Here is a 20,477-nt window from a genome sequence, read left to right on the forward strand (position 1 = left end):
TTCCCTTCACTATGTGGAGTGATGGCCTAGAGGTAACGCGTCCGCCTAGGAAGCGAGAGTGAATCTGAGCGCGCTGGTTCAAATCACGGCTTGGCCGCCGATATTTTCTCCCCCTCCACTAGACCTTGAGTGGTGGTCTGGACGCTAGTCATTCGGATGAGACGATAAACCGAGGTCCCGTGTGCAGCATGCACTTAGCGCACGTAAAAGAACCCACGGCAACAAAAGGGTTGTTCCTGGCAAAATTCTGTAGAAAAATCCACTTGGATAGGAAAAACAAATCAAACTGCACGCAGGAAAAAATACAAAAAAAAACAAAAAAAAAAATGGGTGGCGCTGTTAGTGTAGCGAAGCGCTCTCCCCGGGAAGAGCAGCCTGAATTTCACACAGAGAAATCTGTTGTGATAAAAAGAAATACAAATACAAATGTCCTAATGCAGTAACTTGTTTTTGTTTATGTTCTCTAATGACCATATTTCGTTTCATGTCGCTATCTTACACAAACCTAAGATAGACATACAAGGCTTGATCAGGCCTGTTGAGTTATGTGAAGGCCAAGCAGGCATCTGTCATTTTTTTCAGCAGATGTGGTGTAGCGCATATGGATCTGTTAGCACACTCTGACACATCTTTCAAATGGTACTGAAACTGACACTCAATGCGTAATATCCCCAGAATCTTTCACTTTCACTTTCACTGCGTTGACGGCCACAATAATCAATTTGATTTTTACGCCGTTTTTGTTGGGTTGCGATGAAAGGAAAACAAACTACAGAAAGCGACAGACCTATTAGTGAGGATGAAAACCTAGTCCTACTCTAAGTGGGTTCTCCGGCAGGTCTACTATCACTTCACTTTTCGCCCTTCCAAGCTAGCCGGTCCCTTGCTGATCTAAGACAGCAGGGCCCCAAAAATAAATTTAAAAAACCCCAAAAAGTATTGGGGTAAGAGAGGGGGTGGGGAGGAGGAGGGGGGTGGGAGGGGCGGGGGGGGGGGGGGGTAGGGGACCTATTATCTAATTAACTACTGACTGGGAGGCACCCTAGACTTAAAGGTGTCCAAGGTGTCTGCTGCTATAGCTGTGTCAGGCAGGTTGTTCCAGTCACGTATCGTTCTGGGGAAGAAGGAATATTGCCTGTATTGCGTCAAGTGCGACAAAAAAAAAGGGAAAACGACAGAAAGTAACTCAAAGGACAAATAACAGAGTGGCTCTGTAACGATTCTGTTGGACACGCTTTTTGTACATCAACGTTACAATCTGCAGGCGGTGTGACCAAGAATTATTTGCTTCGCGCGTGGCATTTTCAGGGGAGAGCAAAGCGATTGTCTTAAAATGATTTTTACAGCATGGTAACTTCCCCTGCAAAATCAGACTGGATTGTGTCATTTACTTGCACTCAAACACGAGCTCGCACACACACACACACACACACACACACAGCGCATGCACACACTCCACACTTGGTCATATGAAATAACCACACTGGCTCTCTCTCTCTCTCTCTCTCTCTCTCTCTCTCTCTCTCTCTCTCTCTCTCTTTTAAAATGTTCTTCCACGCTCACTGTCTTTCTCACATTAATTACGCATCTGTAGTCTGGAGCTGTGTTGCAGATGTTCATCTTAAAAAGCTAAATTCCCGACACAAGAAAGCAGCCAAAATAATTTTACCAGATCCTTCATTGTCAACTTTTGACTGAAACAAGCCAGATTAAACATCCTTCCATTGCAAAAAAACAGTTAGTATTCAACAAAGCGTTACTTGTGTACAAAGTACACAATAACTTAGCACCACAATATCTACATTCACTTACCCGAGCCTCATGCCGGTACGGCATTTACCACGCACCCGCACTGGTATGTTCAAAACAAGTTTTACATTTTCAGGTGCATCCCTATGGAACTCACTCCCTGTGCACATACAAACAAGCAGTTCTCTACCTACTTTCAAGTCAAATCTCCATCTTCAATCCTTACCACCGTAAATGACTCAGATATCGAAGTAACAATGAGGGCATTTATATGTCTAACTTATTGGATCCGTCTTTATTGTTTCTCCTTGTTCTTGTTTTGGTCTTGTTCTTATTATGTCCTATTTTCTTTTCATTCACTTTGTTTTGTTTGCTTGTTTGATTTCTTTCATTTTCTTCTATTTTGTGTGCATGCATGAATTTGTTCATTTCATTCCATCATGATGGTGACAATAGCTGTTGTATAAGTGATACTGGTGATGGTAGTAGTCATTTAAGTATTAATTACAGCTGTCGTAGGTGGATTTGATGATAACAACAATGTGGCTTTAGTCATCCGGTTGTCGATACTGATGACACATTTCTCTCTCTCTCTCTCTCTCTCTCTCTCTCTCTCTCTCTCTGTTTCTCTCTCTCTCTCTCATCCTTTTGTCAATCCGTATGTGTGTGTGTGTGTGTGTTCTTTATTATATTCTTTCTGTAGGACTTTTTTTTTCTCTTTTTTCCTCTCTTTTTAATTCTCTCTTTCTCCCCTTTTCATTAAATATATGTGTGCTATTGTAACTGATTTAGATTAGCCAGGACAGGTTGGAAGAATGGGCCATGCCCAAAATCTTAATCCTTGAATAAAAAAAAGTTTTTGAGTTCTGAGTTCTGAGTTTCTCTCTCTCTCTCTCTCTCTCTCTCTTGACAAGAACACGAGATGTCACTGCTGCAATAGGAGAAGGTCAAAGAGAAACGGATATTTCATATCAAGAAAATAACAAAACATGGATCTGGACTTGTTTAGATGTGCCGAGAAATAGCAACAATAGATATTATTGGTTCTATTCATTCAAATCAGTATCCCAAACAAAGTATACCTATTAAGATCATAACAAACGGCGTCTTGCCAAGTTTAGACCGAAAGAATTTAGACTGAATGCCAACAAGGGATGGTTCGATGCAGACGTGGTGGGAACATTTTCTTGTCCAAATTGTGGCGACGGCCCAGAAGCTGAAAACCATTTCCTGTTTAATTCTCTCCATACGAACGGCGAAAGAGACGACGTTAACAGCGTTTCACCCCAATTACCATCATCAAAATATTGCAAGCGGAAGGTTCTTATACTGAAGAGGTGAATGTTGACAAAGATACCACAATTCTGACGACGGAAGCTAAAAGGTTGGGTCATTGAGACACCCACTGGACATCCGAGGTGTGTGTGTAGAGGAGAAGAGAGGACTGGCCGTACTGAGTGAGTTAAGATCATAACAAACGGCATAAAACCTGTCTTGCCAAGCTTAGACCGAAAGAACTTAGACTGAATGCCAACAAGGGATGGTTCGATGCAGACGTGGTGGGAACATTTTCTTGTCCAAATTGTAGCGACGGCCCAGAAGATGAAAACCATTTCCTGTTTAATTCTCTCCATACGAACGGCGAAAGAGACGACGTTAACAGCGTTTCACCCCAATTACCATCATCAAAATATTGCAAGCGGAAGGTTCTTATACTGAAGAGGTGAATGTTGACAAAGATACCACAATTCTGACGACGGAAGCTAAAGGTTGGGTCATTCAGACACCCACTGGACATTCGATGTGTGTGTGTAGAGGAGAAGAGAGGACTGGCCGTACTGAGTGAGTTAATTATAAAAGATACGAAGAAGTGACGGAAAAAATAAACTGCATCCAATACAGCAGTAGCACAGTGAAAAGATCACTTCAGCACGCTGAGAGAAGAAAATTAAAATTTGATCCTTGCACTGTACAGTTTCAGTTTCAGTTTCAGTAGCTCAAAGAGGCGTCACTGCGTTCGGACAAATCCATATACCCTACACCGCATCTGCCAAGCAGATGCCTGACCAGCAGCGTAACTCAACGCACTTAGTCAGGCCTTGAGAGAAAAAAAAGAAAAAGATAATGGTGGCTCCAAACCCACTAGAAATTCTCGCGGGTTCTATGAGAGGAAAAAAAAGTGAAAGAAAAGTTAGCGCGGTATTTGGATGGTCAGCTGGTTTAAGTGTTGTATGATGTGTGTTTCTCAAATACTTGCTATTTCGATAATATGTATTTTGTTTTTCTTAAGACTGGAAAACACCAGAAGAAGAAAGACATTTTCCACAACAACAACAACGAAGCAAAAAAAAGGACAAGGGTATATGATCCAAAAAAAAAAGAAAAAAAAGTTGATTAAGGCAGGCCATGACTACACCAGAAACCCAACACCCATCCCCGCCCCTTTTCGTCAGGTCCACACAACACAAAGGCCGCTTCGCTCGCGCCGGCTGATCCGAGGCGGTGATAAAGCAAACATCTCCTCCTCCGCGCGATTTCCACCCGCACCATCCACCCGCCACCACCCAACCCCACCCGGGGTGACTTGCCAGGGAGTGTGCGCGGGTACCATTGTGACACACGTGTTGAGGATGTTTACTGTCACGGCAGGGAACTTGCACCTCCCATCAAAATCACCCCCGCTCCCCTCCCCCCCAGCCCCCACCCTCCTGCCGCCCCTCCCTGCCCCCACCTCCTCACCACTTTCCCTGCAGCAGTGAATATCCTTTTCGCAAAAGTGAGAGGAGCTTCAGCTGTACGTTCGCTTGAAGCCATAATTTTTTTTTTTTTTTTTTTTTTTGTAGGTGAGGGTAGTGACGATGATCACAGTGAGCATACGGCCAAGGAATGAGAGAGAGAGAGAGAGAGAGAGAGAGAGAGAGTTGTTCAACTGTTTAAAGACAAAGTGAAGGTGGCTCATGGAGTGAGAGTACATAGAGGCAGTCCCTACTGGGCTTGGCTCAAGGAGGCCGTCACCAGCCACAAGACTCACTGACAGCCCGCAGAAAGTCCCAAAAATGTGCTCTGCTTCATGCACACAAAAAACCCTCTGGTGAACAAGAAACTTTGTGGTGGTGGAAGACTCAACAGCCAAGAACGTAGTCTCTCCTGTGCCGAGTTGTGTGAAGCTACCAGTGTGTGTCACCAACCATTTACTGACAATGGAAAAGGTTGTGGTTAAAACATTAAACACTGACATCATGTGGTTTCAATCAGTCTCAGACTCGAATTATCACAGCTTACGTTAAAATAATGGACCGAAGATGCAAAAGTTGTGGTGAAAATATTAACCACTGACATCATCTGGTTTGTATCTGTCTCAAACGCGAACTACCACAGATTTAGTTTTAAAAAAAAAACGTGGACCAAAAATGGAAGAGTTGTGTTGCTGAAACATTAAATCAAACAACTGGGTTGAATATATCTCAGACTTGAACTATCACGTTTTACGTGAATTAAAACCATGGAACTAAAGATGGAAGAGTTGTGGTTAAAGCATTACATTGTGACATCATCTGGGTTGAATCTGTCTCAGACTTGAACTTTCACAGGTCACGTTGGTATTGTACAGAAATCAACAGGAGGATTGTGTCATCTGCAACAGGGTTTTTGCAGAACTGGTTACAGAATCGTCAAGGTGATCAATTGCCCTCACCTCCAAGATCGACTGGTATGTAAACTGTGCGTGTGTGTTGATGTTCGATCAGTGGGTGTTCAAATAACAACAGCAACAGCAATAACAACAACAGCAGAGAACAGAACGCTTTGTGTACTGATTGGTCGTTCACGTTACCAGATTGAGCCAATAGTTTTGTCGCTCACTTGTATTGATGACCAGATTGAGCCAATCAAAAATTTCTAGTGTTGACACCACGTGACAATTACATTGCATTCATCACTTGAATCATTAAAAAAAATATTGGAGGTATTTCATTTCATTGTAGAACGGAATTATACGTGGAAAAAAAATGTTGGATTCGTGCTTATACAGAATCATGTGTCATTATTGGTCACACACACACACACGCACGCACACACTGCACGCACTGAATGCTTCACCTTGGCACGTTATAAATACCAGTTAGTCGAACGTAATTTCGAAGAGAATGTGTGGAATTGTCAAGAAGGATGACTGTGATATCATGTTTATTTGTTTTAGAAACACACAGAAAGAAAGATGTTTGTAGAGTGTGTTTTTTTGACTCACTTGTGTAAACAAAGTGAGTCTATGTTTTAACCCGGTGTTCGGTTGTCTGTGTGTGTATGTGTGTGTGTGTGTGTGTCCGTGTGTCTGTGTGTCCGTGGTAAACTAACATTGACATTTTCTCTGCAAATACTTTGTCAGTTGACACCAAATTAGTCATAAAAAAGGAAAAATTCAGTTCTTTCCAGTCATCTTGTTTAAAACAATATTGCACCTATGGGATGGGTACAAAAAATTAAAAAAGAAGCCTAATTATAAGCAAACTGCATTTACTGTTATATTTATATTTTTTGTATTCTCTAAACTTGGCACTTTGACCTCTTATTCTGACACAACAACAAGAGGAGTCATTATTATCATTTTCTGTTCAAACAGGGACTTCTTTTGCTAAGCATGGAATTTTTATTTATTTTGCAAACGTTTTGGTGCAGATAGTAAAAAAAGGGGAAATTACTCTGTAATTAATGCTAGGGGACTTAATTTATCACAAGTGAGTCTTGAAGGCTTTGCCTCTCTTGTTTCATATTGCCACAAGCCTGTGGATGACTGCACACGGATATGAGCAAGTTGGTAGGAGTGTGGTGACAGTGTGTGACCCACAGATGGCAGTGGGGTCGAAGAAATGAACGGACTGTGCTGTGTGAGATGTGAGAAATTTTTTTTTTCTGATTGTGTGTGATGGTCTGAAGTGTCAGCTTGTTGGCTGATCAAAACTAATTGTACGGTGGGTTAGATGATATTGATCGCAATTTTTTTTTAAATGCCATACTTCATTGCTACGAGCTTAAAGAAACAAAATTACGTTACATAATTGATATCAGATCATATCGAATAAAACAAAAAAGTATGCTGATAAAAAGCGATAATCTCCATAACTTGCATGTGGGTTAGAGAAGGCTTAGAATTACTGTTAGTTGCAGCAATGCGTTTGGTATTATTTTCTAGATTTTTTTTTTTTTTCCCTTCCACCAAGGGTCACTTATTAACATATATACTTTACTACTCACTGTACCACGAAAACAAAAACAACATATTCTTTTCATTAAGAAATGATAATAATAATCATAATCACAATGATAACAATAATAATAATAGCAACAGATAAAAAGATAAGTAAAGTGCTGATTCTTAGACTGCACAAACATCTGGGGAAAAAAACCTGGTATTTTCAAGTTGCAAAACAGGTTACATAATATGGTTTAGTCATAAAATAAGAGATCATTTCTCTCCAGGCCGAGTCAAACTGCCAAAAAATTTGCGTCATTCTGCCTGGTTGAAATCTTTTAAAGTCTGCTCTGAAAATACATCTGGTTTTGGGTGCATGCTTTGTTGTGGAGAGGCCGTTTGCCGTGTGTGTGTGTGGCAGGGTTTTGGCAAGTGTCCGTGTGTTCGTGTGTGTGTGTGTGTGGCGGGGTGCTGGTGAGTGTCCTTGCGTTCGTGTGTGTGTGTGTGTGTGTGTGTGTGTGTGTGTGCCTGAGTGCGTGTTGCAGGGATGCGTTTTCTGGGGGTAGTCATGGGTGTGGGTGGGTGGTTTCCAAAGTTCAGTTGTGTGAGTTTTCTGGCACGTGCTTCCGTGTGTGGGGAGGGTGGAGGGTTGGGAGGGTATTGAATGGGAAGGCAGGGAGTAGGGAACGAAATGTAAAGTTTCAGTTTCAGTTTCAGTTTCAGTAGCTCAAGGAGGCGTCACTGCGTTCGGACAAATCCATATACGCTACACCACATCTGCCAAGCAGATGCCTAACCAGCGGCGTAACTCAACGCGCTTAGTCAGGCCTTGACAATCAACAACAACAACAACAACAAAAAGTTGATAAATAATAGATAAGCGTACATAAATAAGTAAATAAATATATAAATAGATAAATAAAAATTATGATATGGAAAAAAGGTAGTAATAATAATAAATAAATAAATAAATAAATAAATAAACAAGACAACAATGATAATAAATAAGCAAACAAATGCAAAACATGAAGACACACACCCACACACACACCCACACATGTAAAGCGCTATATAAATGTCCATCACTATTATTATTTATTATTATTTCTTTATGTTTGACATCTCTCTCACCTTGCATTCATTGCCACTCCCACACGTCATATTCTGTACGTAACCGCCTCTCTTTCACCCCACCCTCTTCCCGGAGCAATAAATAAATGAATGAATAAATAGATATGCAAATAAATGAATAAATAGATAGATAAATAAAACATTAACTCACTGCTCTATCTGCGCTTTCAGTTTTATTTCGTTTATTTTCTTGATTAAATCTGAAGTAGTTTTTCCATCGTATTTCAATGTCAGTTTATCTCTTCCTGTGAACGAATGGTTCTGTGTTAATTGTTTTTGTCAAAATATTATGGTACGTTCCCGATCCTTTTGTATATTATCTGCATATTACCTCAATTGCTTTTGGTTTCTGATTACTCTCGTCGTTAATTGTGACTGCTGTTCTCGTTATAATGTAATATTTTATTGTTGGATACAACTTTAATTGTGTATGTATTCAAACCTTATATTCCATTTTTGTAAAGAAAAGTTCACGACTCAGAAAAAAAACCCTCATTGCTCAGAACATCTTTTACACACAAAAAAACAAAAAACAAGCACACAAACAAATCAACTCAGATAAAAAAAAAAACAAACAAAAAAAAAACCAACCAACAACAACACCAAACCATACAAACAACCCCCCCCCCCCCAAAAAAAACCCAAACAAAAACCAAACCCATATTCTTTGCTGTCCAGACTGAAACCAAATTCAGTTGTGTCTCTTCAAGATTTGTCACTAATGTGTGATTATTTTGTTGTTATTCATGCTGTTGGTGCTGTTGGTGTTGTTGTTGTTGTTGTTTGTTTGTTTCTGTGCTTTTTTGTTTTTGTTTTTGTTTTTGTTAAATTGTTTTGATTTTATGGCAGGAAGTGGAAATGGAATCTGAGCTATAGATTCGATACAAATTTTTTTAAGTCAATATAAATGGATTTGGGGGTTAGTGTAACAGAAACGATGGAACTGATTATTTAAAACAAACAAACAAACAAACAAAAATTTTGTCACTGGAGGTATTTTGAAAAGTCGATCAGGACATTGTATCACATCTACGTGAAGATAGAAGTATCAGTATCAGTATCGGTATCAGTAGCTCAAGTAGGCATCACTGCGTTCGGACAAATCGATATACGCTACACCACATTTGCCAAGCAGATGCCTGACCAGCAGCGTAACCCAACGCGCTTTGTCAGGCCTTGAGAAAAAAAAAGTAATAAAAAAGAAAAATAAATAAATTTTTAAAAAAATTAATAAAATAAAATAAAATCTAAAAAAACAAGTAAATAAATAAGTAAATAATAGATAAATATATATAAAAAAAGAACTACTACTAATAATAATACTAATATTTATAAGGCGCAAAAACTTAATGAAGTCAACTATAAGCGTACAACAACAACAACAACATCAAAGAATAAAAAAGACAACAATGATGATAAATAAACAAATAAATGTAAAACATGAGGACACACATTCACATATACACACACATATGCATAACAGATATGCACGAAACATACAGTTTCACAGATATCAAAGCGTGAGGATGGAAGCGCACCCCAAATGGAGTGGACTAAAAACACAAACAGGTGTTGCTGTTTCTTTTTTTAATCGTAATGTTGAACAAAGTTCATGAATGCCAGTTGCGCGGGGCAGGATGAGACATGATAACTGATAACAGATTTTACTGGAAAGCAAATGATATCTGCAAACCCATTTATAGACCGGGTGACTGTGATTTATCGAACTAGTTTGAAAAAAATACAAATGCGAAGAATACAGAAATTTCAAATTGAAAAATTCTTAGTTATTGGGGCTGGATATAAATAAAGATGTATTCATTCAGCTGTAACTCGACCACGTTCAAGAAAAAAATGTAACTGGATATTACGGATTATTGTAATGTAGTTGATAATATACCGAGGGTGCTCAATACGGATGAAAAACGTTGTACACATGGCGCAGGCTCTAATACAACACGTTTTAACGTTTTAATAGCAGATTGGTTGACATTACAATCGGTGATATCAAATATAATGATCATTCTGATGCCAATACTATTATGCTTTTTTACGTCCATCGTTAGGTCTACGCTTAATTCCGAAATGTAAAATCGGGGTTAAGAGAACAATATAGTGGAAATTCATGAACGCTCTTAGATGGTGTTGATGGTGTGCAGGGGGGAGGGGGAAGTTGCACGTTTTCTCAGGTATATTGTTGAAAAAAAAAAAAAAAAAAAAAAAAAAAAAAAAAAAAAAAAATATATATATATATATATGTAACATCCGTTCGAACTTGCTGAATGCAGAAAGTCATCGACATCTATTGTGTTGTGTTGTGTTGTGTTGTGTTGTATCGTAGTGTATTGCATTGCATTATATTGCATTGTGTTGTGTTGTGTTGTGTCGTGTCGTGTCGTGTTGTGTTGTGTTGTGTTATAGAATTGGCTTTATCTATATAAACACATATATGTGTTATTTTTTTTCATGTGTAGAGGTACGTTATTATGCACTATTGTGTATGTATTGTTTCATGCGAGGCTCTTATAGCCTATTATATGGGGAGTTTGCGCCATATAAGTACTGTCTATTCTTCTTTTTCTTCTTTTTTATTGTTGTCCTGCATTGCATTGCATTGTATTGTATTGTATTGTATTGTATTGTATTGTATTGTGCTGCGTTGAATTGTATTGTATTGTGCTGCGTTGAATTGCATTGTGTTGCATTGTGTTGTATTGTGCTGTGTTGAATTGTATTATATCGCATTGCATTGCGTTGTGCTGCGTTGAATTGTATTGCATTGCATTGTATTGTGTTGTATTGTGCTGTGTTGTATTGTATTGTATTGTGCTGGATTGTATTTATTATATTGTACTGTATTGTGTTGTGTTGTATTGTGTTGTATTGTATTGTGCTGCGTTGTATTGTATTGTATTGCATTATATTGTGTTGTATTGTGCTGCGGTGTATTGTATTGTGTTGTGTTGTGCTGCGGTGTATTGTATTGTGTTGTGTTGTGTTGTATTGTATTGTGTTGTATTGTATTGTATTGTACAGTATTATGTTGCGTTGCATTGTATTGTATTGTATTGTATTGTGTTGTGTTGTGTTATATTGTATTATATTGTATTGTATTGTATTGTATATTGTATTGTATTGCAGTGTATTGTGTTGGGTTGTATTGTATTGTATAGTATTATGTTGCGTTGCATTGTATTGTATTGTATTGTGTTGCACACATTTCGTCACAACAGATTTCTCTGTGTGCAATGTGCAATTCCGTCTGCTCTCCCCAGTGAGAGAGCGTCGCTACACTGATACGACCCCCCCCCCCCCCCCCCTTTTCCCCAGCCCTTTTTTTTCTTCTTTTTTTCTGTCCACAAGTGTGTTTGTTTCCCGATCACAGTGGATTTTCCGACATAACTTTGCCAGGGACAACCCTTTTTCTTGCCGTGGGTTCTTTTATTTTATCTATGTATTTATTAATTAATTAATTAATCAATTAATTTTATTATTATTATTTTAATTTTATTATATATATTATATATATATATATATATATATTGTACGCTTGTAGTTTTCATCAAGTTTTTGCGCCTTATAAATATCATTATTATTAGTAGTAGTTCTTTTTTATGTATTTATCTATTATTTATTTATTGATTTATTTACCTATTTCTTTTTATTTTATTTTTTATTATGATTATTTATTTATTTATTTATTTTTATTTTAGGGGTTTTCTTTTCTCTCAAGGCCTGATTAAGCGCGTTGGGTTACGCTGCTGGTCAGGCATCTGCTTGGCAGATGTGGTGTAGCGTATATGGATTTGTCCGAACGCAGTGACGCCTCCAGCCACTGATACTGATACTGATTAAAGTACAAACACTCTATTTTTTCGCCACGACTCACAGTAGAGTTTCACACTCGCCTTGATATAATTATAGACAAACACGTTTTACAATAACAGTTGATTGTTCTTTTTTTTTAGGATATAGATTGTTTTATACCTTTACTCTTTTTGTTTTCAATGCATGCAATGAAGACGTTTTCTTTGCTTATTTTCACTTGTATATATCATTATGCTTGTTAATTTTCGCTTATTGTCTATAATCATTATGTTTATTTCTTTTTACTTCTCCATATTGTGTCTCTTTTATTTTCACTTGTCCCTATTATGTTTGCATATTTAAACTTGTCTATAAGGTGTTTGTTTACCTTCGTTTATCTATATAATGGTTTCCCCGTGGGGGTGCCAGAGGAATTTTAGTATAAAATTAATAGCCTCCCCGCTTTCTCGAAATATTGTGCTAGAAATTTCCTCTTTTCTGTCACTCTCTTTTTTTCTGCCTTTTTCCTTCCTTCACTATTGTCTCCGTTTTCTGTCTTCCCTTTCCATTCCCCTTTCTTTTTTCAAGCAAGCCTTGACACGTTTTTTTCTTCTTCTATTTTCCGCAGTCTGTGATGTACTATCTGTGCTGTTTTGTTCCAACGATTAGGTAGTGAGATGTAAACACTGGGATGGGCACTGGCTGCCCACTCTGCAGTATTATTTGTCCATATGGCCTTTTTATTGACTCACTTGTGTAAACAAAGTGAGTCTATGTTTTAACCCGGTGTTCGGTTGTCTGTGTGTGTGTGTGTGTGTGTGTGTGTGTGTGTGTGTTAAACTTTAACATTGACATTTTCTCTGCAAATACTTTGTCAGTTGACACCAAATTTGGCATAAAAATAGGAAACATTCAGTTCTTTCCAGTCATCTTGTTTAAAACAATATTGCACCTCTGGGATGGGCACAAAAAATTAAAAAAGAAGCCTAATTATATGCAAACTGCATTTACTGTTATATTTATATTTTTTGTATTCTCTAAACTTGGCACTTTGACCTCTTATTCTGACACAACAACAAGAGGAGTCATTATTATCATTTTTTTGTTGAAACAGGAACTTCTTTTGCTCAGCATGGAGTTTTTATTTATTTTGCAAACGTTTTGGTGCAGATAGTAAAAAAAGGAAATTACTCTGTAATTAATGCTAGGGGACTTAATTTATACAAGTGAGTCTTGAAGGCCTTGCCTCTCTTGTTTATTTTTTGCTCGGCTTTGAAGTATTGTTTTCCTTTCTTTACGACTTTTTGTTGTGGTAATTTTGGGATGATAAATTGAGCGGAATGAATGGCGTCCTCAGCATGGCCTAGTCTTATTTGTCTTTAGGAGCTTAATGGTTGGGATACTGTGTCATGAACTGTGTTTTGTGGGTGTGTCTTATTGTTTGACAGTCCTGATATGGCCATGTGTGGTCGGCTGGACTCCGTGTAACAAGAGAAGAGCATATAATGTTTGTTTCTTTCCACTCAGTTGTCTAAATTATGTTTGTTTATTTTCGCTCGTCTATATCATGTTTGTTTGTTTTCTCTTGTCCATAATTTTTTTTCATTATGTTTGTTTCTTTTCGTTTGTCAATATCATGTGCGTTTTATTTTCACTTGTCCACACTATGTCTGTTTCTTTTCACTTGTCCATATTTTGTTTCTTTATTTTCACTTGTCCACATTATGTTTCTTTATTTTCACTTGTCCATATTTTGTTTATTTTCACCTGTCCATATTATGTTTTGTTTATTTTCACTTGTCCATGATTCTTTCTTTTCACCTGTCCTTATTATGTTTCTTTCTTTTCACCTGTCCACATTATGTTTGTTTCTTTTCATTTGTCCACACTATGTTTCTTTCTTTTCACCTGTCCACACTATGTTTTGTTTCTTTTCACCTGTCCACACTGTTTCTTTATTTTCACTTGTCCATATTATGTTTCTTTATTTTCACCTGTCCATATGTTTGTTTCTTTTCACTTGTCCATATTTTGTTTCTTTATTTTCACCTGTCCATATTATGTTTGTTTCTTTTCACTTGTCCACGTTATGTTTGATTCTTTTCACTTATCCTAATTATGTTTGTTTCTTTTCACTTGTCCATATTATGTTTTGTTTATTTTCACTTGTCCACATTATGTTTGTTTCTTTTCACTTGTCCATAATTATTATGTTTGTCTCTTTTCGCTCATCTGTATTGTGTTTATTTCGTTTTACTTGTCTATATTATGTTTGTTTAATTCGCTTGTCTATATTGTTTGTTTATTTTCGCTCATCTACGTTTGTTTCTTTTTACTCTTTCTACAGTAATTACGTTTGTTTATTTTCGCTTGTCTACACACCAGGGCAAGGAAGTAACAGCCGTTGAAGGGTCGGGGTGGTGTGTTTACCGCATGACGGGCAGGACAGCGGTGTGAATGGGTTAAAGAGAGTGAGTACCGAAATGAATTCCGTTTTGTTCTTGTTGTTGTTGTTGTTGTTATTCATGGTGGTTGTAATGGTGATGGTGTTCTTGTTATCCTCTGTGTGGGGGTAGGGGGGGGAGGGAGGGGGCGTGTATGTGTATGCGTGTGTGTGTGTGTGTGTGTGTGTGTGTGTGTAATACCGAAGGAGAAGACAGAAAGACACCCATGTGTGTGCATGCGTGCGTGCGTGTGTGTGTGTGTGTGTACGCGTTCGTGTATGTGTGTGTGCGTAAAAGAGTGAGAGCAAGAGCGAATGAGCGAGCGAGAGAGAGAAGCGATAATGATGACAATGACGATGATATCAATGGTAACACGTAGCATCAGCCGTACACTATTTACTAACCAGAATTCGTTCTCTTGAGATGAAAGGGAAGTGAGGCACAGCAGCAATGCAACAAGAAGAAAATGATGATGCTAATGACAGTACGAAAAGACGAATAAGAATATCAACAAAACCTTCTTTTCCTGTGTTGATTTGACACATATACCTACTTTTCAACAAACGTTTTTAGGGTTAGTAGAAGGTTCGAATGGACACAGACACGCACGCATACCAGTAGGTCGACGCTGTGTTGATTTGACACGTATTCATGGCCTGGCTTCGCTGACGAAGATCTAGGAAGGGCGTTGTCCACGTCTGATGCAGGCACGTTCATGGCTGACAAGGCCAATGCGGGAAAAGTGGAATAGTTGGTGGCGCGGACGTGGACGTGTCCTTCAAGCCTGCGCAATGGAATTTTTAGGTGGAGTGCAGTGTGCGCAGTACTGGCCCCACCCTTTACACCCGTGGTTCATCTGCCATAGCCTAGCAAGCTGGGACGGTGACAGTGAGGTCCTCAGGTCGTAGGTTTTATATCAGACTGTCCTTGTCCTAGCCTCTGGCTCAAAAACCTTCCTCGGAGGCACGGGGGCGCGGCTACTGAAAGTCAGGACATGGCCATGGACCCAGGGTCAATGCATGTCGAGACTGTCCTGCATTCCTTAGCACTTCATGGGTTTTACTTCAGACTTTTCCTTGTCTTAGATGGACTGCCTTCCCGGGCTGTCGAGCTCCATCTGCCCGCATGTGACAGGTAGCACAGGGTTACATGGTACCTGTGGCAGGTAGAGACCTGACCTGACTAATAATTTTGACACGTATACCTACTTTTCAACAAACGTTTTTAGGGTTAGTAGAAGGTTCGAATGGACACAGACACGCACGCATACCAGTAGGTCGACGCTGTGTTGATTTGACACATATACCTACTTTTCAACAAACGTTTTTAGGGTTAGTAGAAGGTTCGAATGGACACAGACACGCACGCATACCAGTAGGTCGACGCAATCTTTACATTCAATGTTACAAAGGCCGTTTCATACAAAAACCTTCTTCAGATCCTTTCATGCATTCGTCAGAGTTTGTTTGTTTGTGAAGCGGCTGCGTGATTTCATAAAATGCAGCATGTTATGATATCCACTTGAACCAAATATTTTGCCAAAGCAAGTTCACCAAGGGTGGTCTCCGTCGCTGCAAACACTCTTTTGTAGATCAGAGCGCATTCAGCCACACGAAGAAGGGAACGAAATCGTGTCTGGGGCAAGAGGCAAGGGAGATAAACACACTCACTTTTCTCGACATCTCCGGCGTCGGTGGACGACATGAAGCGGTCAGTCTTCTTCTTCCTCGTTCGCCTGCCATTAGATGAGCAGCCCGGTGTCCTCGATGAAGGCTGCCGTCCGTCGCAGCTCCTCCAGGGTGCCGTACTGCTGTCGATGTTGGCCAGTACTTCCTCCTGGATGCTGCATGCGTCCTACAGTTTTGAAGTATGTGGTCGGTTGTCATTGGTCCCTCACCACAAGGGCACTCCCCACTCTGTCCAATGCCAAATTGTGTGTGCATGTGGTGGAGCAGGCGGTTGTGTCCAGTCCTCAGGTGGAAGATCTTGACCTGTTCCCATCGTTCCAGCAAATGGTATCTGTCTTCTGGGTTATATTTGGGGTGCTGGAGGCGCCACTTTATTCCTTGCTGTGCCTTGATGATTGTCTTGATTTCATTGTATGACACCAGCGGTCAGTCGCGGCGCTCCCCTTGCTGCACCACGGTCCTCTGCCAGTTTGCTGGTGTCACCACATTGTCTCTAAAAAGTCTGAAGTTTGTCTGTCTGAGTGTGTATGTGTGTGTGCCTGAAATGTGATTGAAACACACAGGAAACGAATGATGAGCGCCCAATGGCCGCTGTACCCAGGTAGGCAGCCTGTTGCGGAAATGATCCTGAGTTTGTAAAGCGCTTAGAGTTTGGTCCCTGACCGAGGATAGGCGCTATAAAAGTATCCATAAAAAAATATAATAAAAAAATCAAAGTTTCTGTACCCTGTGGGCCGCCGGTTCAGTTTAAGCCGATCCCCCCATCTCTGACCAGTGTAGGTGTCCAGTTCGCGGCTTGGCGTGTAGCTCTTGTTGCAGGGAAGCTTTCTTCTCCTCCTTCTTCTGCGTTCGTGGGCTGCAACTCCCATGTTCATTCGTATGTACACGAGTGGACTTTTACTTGTTTGACCGATTTTACCCCGCCTTGTAGGCAGCCATACTCCACTTTCGGGGCTGTGCATGCTGGGTATGTTCTTGTTTCCATAACCCACCGAACGCTGACGTGGATTACAGGATCTTTAACGTGCCTATGTGATCTTCTGCTTGCGTATACACACAAAGGAGGTTCAGGCACTAGCAGGTCTGCACATATTTTTATGCTGACCTGGGAGATCAGAAAAATCTCCACCCTTTACCCACCAGGCTTTGCAGGGAAGCTGTGATACATACCCCAGCCAGTGGAGACGCCGTTTGTATGTGATGACAATGAAGACTGCGCCATTGGTGTGTGTGTGTGTGTGTGTGTGTGTGTGTGTGTGTGTGCATAAACACAATTTGGCGATGAAAAAAACGTAAGGGCGTTCAGAACATAAACGGATGTAGGATGCGACAAGCGTGAGTGACGTGTGACGTTTTGGGGGAAGGGCGGATGACACGCGACACGTCAAGTCAGCAACCCGCAAAGTAAAACAGGAAGTTGGTGGTGGGCGTGTGTGTGTAAGGGGTAGGAGTGGGGGGGTAGGGGGATGGGGGGGCGTGGTGGGTGAGGAGAGGGCAGGGGGTGAGGAGAGGGCAGGGGGCAAGGGGGGCACAACTCGTGTCAAACTATTCCTCAGTGAGTACCATGTCAGCCCTTCTCTCCTCCAGACAGCGCAGTGGTACAGTTTTCACTTTCAGTTTCTGTTGACAAGGCATCACTGCGTTCGGGCAAATCCATATACGCTACACCGCATCCACTGGGTAGATACCATACCAGCGCCATAACCCAACGCACTTAGTCAGATCTTGAGCGCATGCATATTTATCTTTGTACCTATCAGAGTGGATTTCTTCTACAGAAGGTTACAAGAGGACAACCATTTTGTTGCCATGGGTTCTTTTCCGTGCACTTAGCGTGTGTGTTGCACACCATACTTCGATTTATCGTTTCATCCAAAAAACGGACACTTAGTGCGATTTTCCAGTCAAACTTGAAAGAAAGAGCGAGACTAGGATTCGAAACCAGACGCTCACAGACACTGCATTGGCAAGATAAACATTTTAACCATTCTGCCGCCTGCTATAGTAAGCGACAACAGTTTCGTTCTTTGAGGAACCCATCAGGCTTGCTGCTTGTGCTGACTGCCGACTGAAAAGAAGCATTCCCACTTGAGCAAAGACTTAAATTTTGGGATTGACATGAAGAGTATTTTTGGTCCTCTGTGTATGAACCCAGTCCTGTCCGACTATGACCATCAGAATAGCAGAGGAGGTAACTGCTTTCCCGACAATAATCATGGGCTAGAATTTGATAATTATGGAAACTGTCTTATCCAAGTTATATCCCTACTTTCTCGGCCAAGAATGCTTTAGGACAGTCGGCGTTCAGATGATTTACTAGGTCAACTAACCCCAAAGGTTTCAGCACCAACAGCCAGTGAAATATTGAATCCTGGTTTGAGTGCCATGATCCTTCACAAACGACTAAGCTGAAAATGGTTTCCCATTGCAGTGAAAAATAAAACCTTGATCACACAACTCTCTTTGCAGTTGGCCCAACTGTAAGATTTTTAAAACATCTTTTATACAAGTCAAGTGTTAAACCTGAGTGGGTTATTATCATTTATTAAATCGACAGGGACCTACTTTTTACTGGCGATAATTCACGTCTCTCTGAGTAGTCTTCAATTAATGAAAGAAAAATAAAGAAATCTAAATATATACTCACTCCGAAAACGGAGTATGGCTGCCTTCATGGTGGGAGTAGACAACCAGTTGTACACTTAAACGCCCACTCGCACATATGAACCAACGTGGGAGTCGCAGACCAAGAAGAAAAAGCAGAAGAAGAAAATTAATATACATCAAGTATAAAATTTCTCCTTAAACCACGAGGTAGAAAAACAAAGACTTGACCATATGACCCCCTGTGACCAGTGCCCCTGGGTTGTGTCTGGTGTTTTCCAGTTCTGTGTTTGTTTGCTCACTTAGAGAATCAGGTATTGTAGTGCTATCTGTTTGTTCATTTCTTTATTCATGCATTTGTTTGTTTATTGTTCGTCGCATTGTTTGGTGATCTTGTAATGGATTTTTACATTAATTTGCTTGTGTGTTTATTCATATTCTCTTAAACTGGCCATACCATACCTAACACGATTTTTAATTTGCAGCGTTGAAATAAACTATCGTCTTCAAGACCTTCATCATCAGCTACTCCTGTGCCACATATCGTCCACAGCCAGTACACACTGTCCGCCATCCACGGCGTGAAGATGTTCTGAGAGAGACAGGAAGAACCAGCAGCAACAGCCTGAAGGGAATCCTTTGGACACAAACAACACATTACACAGCACCACTAACCTGAAGGGAATCCTTTGGATACAAACAACACATTACACAGCACCACTAACCTTAAGGGAATCCTTAGGATATAAACAACACATTACACAGCACCACTAACCTGAAGGGAATCCTTTGGACACAAACAACACATTACACAGGACCACTAACCTTAAGGGAATCCTTTGGACACAAACAACACGCTACACAGCACTACTAACCTGAAGGGAATCCTTTGGGCACAAACAACACGCTACACAGCACTACTAACCTTAAGGGAATCCTTTGGACACAAACAACACGCTACACAGCACTACTAACCTGAAGGGAATCCGTTGGACACAAACAACACATTACACAGCATCACTAACCTGAAGGGAATCCTTTGGACACAAACAACACATTACACGGCACCACTAAACTTAAGGGAATCCTTTGGACACAAACAACACATTACACAGCATCACTAACCTGAAGGGAATCCTTTGGACACAAACAACACGTTACACAGCACCACTAACCTGAAGGGAATCCTTTGGACACAAACAACACATTACACAGCACCACTAACCTTAAGGGAATCCTTTGGACACAAACAACACATTACACAGCACCACTAACCTTAAAGGAATCCTTTGGACACAAACAACACATTACACAGCCCAACCAACCCACACAAACAAAAGGAAAGACGATTTGAAGCAGCGATCCTCATAGTCGAGGCGGGGCTGGGCCTAACAAGTCATCTAAAAGAAAGAAAGAAAGGAAGAATGTTTAGTTTGTGCTAATAACACTATTTGAAAAGAAAACCACCAGCCACGCTGAATATATTTATATATCGATGTACACCAGACCACATAAAGCGCACAGCTAGATCACTCTTGGTGAAACAACAAAAAAATAAAAAAATAAAGGAATAAACAGGAACCCACGGCAACACGAGAGTTATCCCTGGCACCCCCGAAAACGGAGTATGGCTGCCTACATGGCGGGGTAAAAACGGTCATACACGTAAAAGCCCACTCGTGTGCATACGAGTGAACGTGGGAGTTGCAGCTCACGAACGCAGAAGAAGAAGAAGAAGAAGATCCCTGGCAAAATTTCGTTTAAATATCCACCCTTACATACATGCGTGTGCTTACGTGTGAATGAAGTCTGACTGAAAGACACAGGAAATGAACGGTGAACGTCTGATAGCAGCTGTCAATTGGT

This window comes from Babylonia areolata, chromosome 20 (assembly GCF_041734735.1).
Source record: "Babylonia areolata isolate BAREFJ2019XMU chromosome 20, ASM4173473v1, whole genome shotgun sequence".
Taxonomy (NCBI): Eukaryota; Metazoa; Mollusca; class Gastropoda; order Neogastropoda; family Buccinidae; genus Babylonia; species Babylonia areolata.